This window comes from Dermacentor silvarum, unplaced genomic scaffold (genome assembly GCF_013339745.2).
Source record: "Dermacentor silvarum isolate Dsil-2018 unplaced genomic scaffold, BIME_Dsil_1.4 Seq499, whole genome shotgun sequence".
NCBI lineage: Eukaryota > Metazoa > Arthropoda > Arachnida > Ixodida > Ixodidae > Dermacentor > Dermacentor silvarum.
In genome coordinates this window covers 28,851-36,090 of record NW_023606332.1, presented here as the reverse complement: position 1 = coordinate 36,090, position 7,240 = coordinate 28,851, and the positions used below count along the sequence as shown (strand labels likewise).

At 43.4% G+C, this 7,240-nt stretch overlaps 1 protein-coding gene across 1 annotated transcript in view; it reads left to right on the top strand.

Annotated features, from left to right (window-relative positions):
- The first annotated feature begins 620 nt into the window (after positions 1-620).
- The window catches only part of LOC119435174 (uncharacterized), a 31,262-nt gene continuing 24,642 nt past the window's right edge, over positions 621-7,240 (top strand). The window contains exons 1-3 of the mRNA XM_037702100.2: positions 621-725; positions 3,966-4,087; positions 5,258-5,383. The gene's annotated coding sequence lies outside the window, so the exon portion shown is untranslated. The remainder of the gene's footprint in view (positions 726-3,965; positions 4,088-5,257; positions 5,384-7,240) is intronic.

Genomic DNA, 7,240 nt, shown 5'->3' with positions numbered 1-7,240 from the left:
TTTGTAATCAAGAAAAGTGTTTCATGCCAAAATGGGAATGCAGCGCCACTGTTTCATTTCAGCAAAATTGACTCTTTTCAGTCTGGCACACATACTTGGATGATTTATTCTGGGACAACCAAGTAATGCACCCATATGTGGGTATATTAAAATGCTGCATCGCAAAATTTGAGAAATTTACTTTATACAAAGGAGCAGTTTAGTCGGGAGAGTAACTTGCACCTCGTATGTTATTTGTGTATTTAGTATGCGAACTTTCCTACCTTCAGAATGTATTGTCTATTTTGCTGTTTTTATAATTGTGTGTGTCCTTGGCTTACATCATTTCGTGAAAGTCTCAACAAGCAATCTTTCTAGTGTGCTGGGTTGACAGGCTTTATGGGTTGCTTTCTGGGAAGTGTTCACAAAACAGCCACATTGCCTCTACTTTATAAATTACCTATGTCTGAGAAATTAATTTGTGGTGGTAGGCAGTGGAAAATCATTTAGAGAACCAGTTGGTTTACAGCTCCTGGCTGTCTTATGTAGCACCGTTGGCTGACAGCCAAACGTTTGTTTTCACCAAATGCAACTATGCTATTTCAGTCATAGTGTCCAACTGTGTGTGCTTTTCTATCCAGAAAGTCGCGCTTGGCGCAAGTGACGGGGCTCACCGTGGACCAGGCGCGCAAAAAAAAGTAGGAAGCTTGCCCATAATGCGGCGCAAACTCTTCTCTCATCTGCAAGTAAGTAGTCATTTGATGCATTTGCTACCATAATCATAGCCTCCTGTATTGTTGTTCTTACTGGCTTTCAAAATGTGCTTTTTGCCACTCGAAGTGTGCTTTTCACATCATTTTCCATTCTAAATTTGTGGACTAAAGTGCTCTTGGTCATGGCGTATGCATGACTTGGTGCAGAAACAAATTTCTACACCTTTCTCCTGAATCAGCAGGCATTGTTGGTTGGAATTGAACATCGTTTTATATTCTGCAAACATTTTTAGAGATGAGAGCTTATAAAAAATGCTTCCCTGTTTTACTGCATTTACAGTGTATTTTTTCAGTGTGGTGCCACCTGGTCATGCATAAGTGTAGTGTTATGCAAGCCAAAATGCATACTCTATGCTATTCTCATCAGTAAGCAATCACACTGAACACATTTCAGCCACATTTATGGTGCGGGCATCAATACTGTACAAATGAAATTCAGTACACTTAGGTTAATTCAATCTCGATGAAAGTCCCATGTGATCGCATGGAGATGCTATAGGCCAGCTTGCTGGCCGTCGGATCCGGGGCCGACAGCCCTTGCGATCCATCCAATGAAGATCTATTTCCAATCCAATAAAGCACCTATATTCATCAGCACAATCAAGTCTGAAGTTGTATGTTGCTCTAAGTGAGAATATGATTTAGTTTCTCGAGCAGTTGATAGCGATGAGAAAACACGCCTGTCAGGCGAGCCGCTTCGCATAGACGATTGCTGCAGCATCTGTGCTGACCACTTCAGAGTCAAAATCATGCCAACGGTTTATTATTTCCGTAATGCTTTGTAACATGCACACTTTCGAGGTCATTTTATTCTATAAGGTTATTTCATGTTGGGAACAAATTGTAGCCGATTTGTGCCACCGTCAGCGGCGAAAGAGGCCAGCATCTCAACCAGGGAGGAGAAAAAAACACCGAGACGATTGCAGCGGCGAGAAACTTGCTCGCCAGGTCTGTCACGTGGCCATGACATACACACTAGCGGCTCTGTCATTGGCTGCGGCCGTCCGACTGATGCGGCAGCTGTGCGACCAGATCCAGCAAGTTGGTCGCATGTGCAGCTTGCAATCAGACGCTCATGCGGTGGAACCTGTTTGTGAATCTGTTAAGTGCGGCTACTGATGTGAATGGTCGTATGAAGGATCGCACACAAAATCACGTGTCTCGCCCTCTGTTGCAGCAAAGTTGACTATAAAAAAAAATTGTGCGGCGAAGTTGACTTTATGAAACTGGCCATCACTGTGCATGTATATTAGACCCTTGCCCCTTTTTCATGCTAAAAATTTGGGTGCACATTAGATTTGAATTTCCTTTTTAGGAGATTTTATGTTACTTCTACATTAGTTTTCTACTTTGGACACACACAAAGCCACACAGAAAGCCACACACACATTTTATTTGGGAGTATGTTAGAATCGGGCAAATGCTGCCAAATGTAATGAAATTTTGTCCGTCTCATCATGGTCGAATTAGCGGAAGTCGAATTAACTGATCGGGTTGTGATGGTGGACAAGGAGAAACACTATCAGAAAGGTAAATGGCATTGCAACTGCTTACTGGACGAAGTTGTGCCCAGCAAGTGAAGCAACACTTTATGACACTGATAGTCGTGAGCGCAGTTAATGAATTCTAATGTTTGAGTTCGTTCATTATGTACGTCATTGTATATTCCAGAGCATTTGGTGTTGCGCTGGTTCTAAAATACAGTTGAATCACATTTTACACAAAAATACATTTGTTACATCTGATATTCATTATAAGCATGCATCTGTTACACACTGATATTAGCAAGAAACATTTTTTTGTACTAGTACTATTACTATGCTGTGTTCGTGTCAGTGGCGCACCGACGGGGGGGATTTGGGGGTTGTAACCCCCCCTGACGCCGACCTACACCCCCTTTTGTTTAGCCCTTTTCTTTCCTTGCGCATTTGAGTACTGCAACTAAGATGTAAGACGCGCAATCGTCTGCACACTCGCAAAAAGCGCATTTTTTTTTATAATGTCCCGAGAAGAAATTGAAAGTAGTGCTGTTTAGATGGTATTGGCAAAGTGTCAACCCCCCCTGGCAGAGATCCTGGGTGCGCTACTGGTTCGTGTTATATCAAGGTTTGGTTACAGCATATCTACAGACTCGTGGCAATTGGCCTGTCCTGGCCATTGGAGATCTGTAACAAAATGTTTCAGTACAGCAAGTGAGTGCCTCTTGCACTGGAGCAGTAACATAATAATAGCAATACTTCCGTGAAAGCAACCACTGGTCAAAAGTAAAATGAGAATGACCCAGTTGGCAGTTCATTCAGTCCGGGGTTGTCACATTTGTTGGCTGCTGTTTCTACTGATGAGCAGTGGAGTCAACGATACCTGTTCACAGACTCGCTGCGGTAGCTTAAGGGCCCTAAAACACTTTTCTAACTAATCGAATGACCTCACTATTAAAGTATGTCGTCCCACGAATCGCATGCTGCAAACATTTTTCCAATCCTTCAACTAAAAGTGGAGTTAAAGCACCAATCACTGGCTTTCTCTTTTTTTTCGGCGCCACTAGCACGTTGGAATGTACAGCAGAGAAGCCAAGTGGCCAAAGGCCCAGCCAAAAGTTCCAGCGTCAAAGGGGTTCGTTGCGGCACGCCATGGCGGCCACGGTAGACTGTGCTACGCAGCACGCTGCTGCCATCTCGGAGGCCATGTGCAGCTGAACTTATTGTTCTGTCTTTTTTGAGATCGCAGACATCTAGTTTGTATTTTTTATTTATTTAACTCGAGAACTAAGAATGTTCTCGTGATTATAAAATCAGCCAATAGCTTTGGTCGGCCAACTGCCTTTGATGACGAAGTTGCAGATGCGAGAGCAAGTGACTGTTCGCTGCTTTTTGACGTGAGAGTGCTAATTCTTGCGGAATACAGTGCAATAATATTTGGCTCATATGTTTACAGGAGCCTTGTTAACAGATAGCAATGTTTTTTACTATGTTCAAAAAAGTTTTTAAGGACCCCTTTAAGGTCTATGCTGTCGTGTTGCTATGCTCAAGGTTGCGGATGCGATCCTGGTCACAGTGGCTGCGTTTCAGTGGGGGCGAAATGCAAAAATGGCTGCGTACTTAGATTTTGGTGCACGTTAAAGAACCCCAGGTGGTCAAAATTAGTCCAGAGTTCTCAATTACGGGGGGGTGCTTCATAATCAAAGCGTTGCATGTAACACCCCCCTCTTTGCAGAGATGAGGCGGCATCATGGTGACAAAAAGCGACCATATCGTCGACACTTGGATGGCGAGGTGACTACAACGAGTCTTGTTATGATGGCTCCTTCAGGCGAGCGGATGGCTCTTTCAGTTTTTGTGAGTATTGTGTTGCGCTTTGCATGGTTAAATGTTCAGGAGATTGCACAGACAGCACTAAAAGTGAGTGCCAAGTCATGCCATGAACACATTGTAGCTCACATCAGTTTAGACAAATGGGATGAAGCATCATTCTTTTCCTTTTTTTTTTTTGGAAAGCCAAAATAATTTTTGTCTCTACTATGAAGCTTCTGTGGTCTCAAAGCTTGAATTCCACTAATGCTTGAATAACGAAAGCTTCGCAGAAATTACTTAACTTGTTATAATTTTCTTCTCTATCCATTTGATTGTCAGGTGTGCTGCTCATGTTAATGTAATATTTCGTAGTTCTTTTACTTTGATTCTGGTTCAGTATGCTGAATAATTTTGTAACTGTATTTCATAAAAATGTGCTCAATTGGAACTTGATGTTTATAAGCTCATTTACATTTACTACTGCATGCATTGCTATAAACACCACTGATTGAGCAGTAACTGAAAAATTCATTTGCACTTTGCACTAACCGTTGTTCAAGATAAGCACGATGCATCATTGGGGATAACGCTCGTTCTTCTCTTTGGCTACTTGGCATAGTAGTGAATAATCGTAGGATGGGAAAAGAAAAAGGCAATTGTAACTGTGTCATATCAAGGGACTTTTGCACCAAGAAGTGAATGTGGCGTGGGCAACTTGTTTTGGCTTGTTTTGTATTCTTGAATCACTTATAGTTTGGAACAGCCGTGTGGTTTAGTTTGTGGTGCCTTATAATAGTGATCAATTTCATTTCATATGAGCAGCTCACTCTCTAGTAAACTTCTTTGGTGGCTTGTAGTTGTTTCCTGGACTTTTATTGGCACTTATTTTGATTGTTCTCATGCTCCCTTTTCATTGTCTTTGTGGCCTGACTCTTTGATCAGTACCGGTTGTTGGCAAATAGAAGCGGGTAGCCGTAGCCCCTATGCTGGCATCTGTTCTTGCTTATTCTAGACAAGGGAGCATTGTAGTCTAGTTGGCCATTTCTCAATTTGTGTGTGGAGACAAAGTGTATTTTTAATTTGAACAAGCCAGATTGTTGGATAAATATTTGATCATGCTTCTTCTCAGACAAGCCTTGCCACGTTTTGAGGGTGTCTTGAAAGTTGACCTGAATTTGTGAGGTGGAGCACCCACACTACCTTTTTAAATTCCAGCGTCAAAGCAGCGAGAACGACAGCGAACCTTCTCCACTGCTTCAAGTGGCAGTTCCAAGGCTGCCTCTCCTGTGCCTTCACCTGCACCATCACAGGGCGATTCATCCAATTCCCAGCTACTGCCTGGTAATGTCTCAGTTTTGTCTGCACCCTATTTTGATACTTTCCTTCTTCAACCTATGATTTGCCTTAGCTGCTTGCTGACCTTCTTTACTACTGGTAGCACTTTTCCTGCCATCATATTCGAACCCTTCAACTTCTGCAACTTGAGGCCATGGCATAATACAGTCGCCGACTGATAATTTGGACTCGATCAGAACAGTATAAAGTTCCGAATAATCAGAAGTTCGAAATGCCAGATTCACCTAAAAAAATAAGATATTATTGCACTAGTGGCCGAAACAAGCTTGTGGGCAAGTTGCTGCGCATATGTCTTGCCTGCCACCTGAAGCGGTATTGCCGAATTATCAATTTTGAGAATATGATCAATTTCGCAAGATTCACATGACTCTGAACTGAACACTTCAGTACACTGTCGACAGCTTTCCTGTCTATCTAAAAAGGTAGTACACGTCAACGCGTCCAATGTCAAGTCACATAAGATCTTGGGAAAGTGATCATACCATCAAAAGGGTGCACAATAAGGTGTCCGAAATTTCAGTCATTTTGATGCGTTAAGTCTGTGGGGCCACTGGCGGCGGTGTTGTGAAGCTGTCCAAATAATCGGTAAGCAACTGTCTGTGACCTTGACTTCTGCCAGCCAATTGTTCCATATTCATTTTTCGTTACTTTGCAACTATCTGGCTCAGTTTCATCTTGCTGTAGCTGTTTTGTAGAGGCTGCCTGTCTCTGTACTTGTTCATTCCATTTTGAAACTGAACCCTTTATTCTGCTTGCGAGTTTAAATGTGTGCACGCCATGCTTCCATTTTCCTGCAAGCTTGTCCTTAAGGAATAGAATTAACAATGTCTTCTCTTTTTCTTGCTATCATAAGCTTTCATTATGGTATAAAGTCCCACAGACAGCGCCTTCATCTACCGCATCCATGCACATGTCCGCTGTGTGAATATTCAAAACTTTCGAATAAGGATTCTAACATTGTTGTATTTGAATAGTCGGCTTTTGAAAATCTGAATACAGTAAAACCTAGTTAATTCGGAAAGTCGGTTAATTTGGACACGTCCTTCGGTCCCAGCAGGCGTATGCATTATTTAATGCAATGAAACTCGTTAATTTAGACGTATTTGACCGCACATTGGTTAATTCAAACAACTCTTCGAGTTCGGCGAGCGAGGAGCACCGCAAATGTGCGACGCCATAATGGCATTAACATCCACCGAAACGAAGCAACGGAGTTCACATCGCCATAGCCATCAGTGGAAATTGTACGAGAATGACAGCAACGCCAGAACATTTCGTGCCTATTTGTGGCTTTAAAGCTTTTATTCTTGCGTTTGCCGGCACACATAGCACCGTGTTGGCCGCGTGCCTTCATGACTGCGTAGTCGCCATACATGATTGTGTCGATAGCGGTTGCAGTTTCGTCCGCAGCGGCTGCGGCAAAAAGTAGTTTGGTTTTGACTCAGTACGCGCGTCGGCCATGCACCTTTAAAACTGCGTAGTCGCCATCCATGATCGCGTTAATAGCGACCGTGGTTTCGTCCGCAGCGGTTGCAGCAAAAAGTAGTTTCGTTTTGACTCTGTGCATGCGTCGGCCACGCGCCTTCAGAACTGGAAGGTCGCTGTGCATTATCGTGTCTACAGCGACCGCGGTTGCGGCAAACAATAGTTTCATTTTTACTCAGTGCGAAGCTGTCGAGGAATGAAGAGCACCGTCGATATCGCGATGGGCGGCGACCCGGCGGCATTGGTGAAAAAATTGGGATGTGCACGCTGTGCACAATGTGCATGCCTCAGGCGAAGACGCGGGCAGCGGCCACGCTGTGAAGGAAGTTGCAAGGCCTTCGCCGCTGCGAGCGCTAA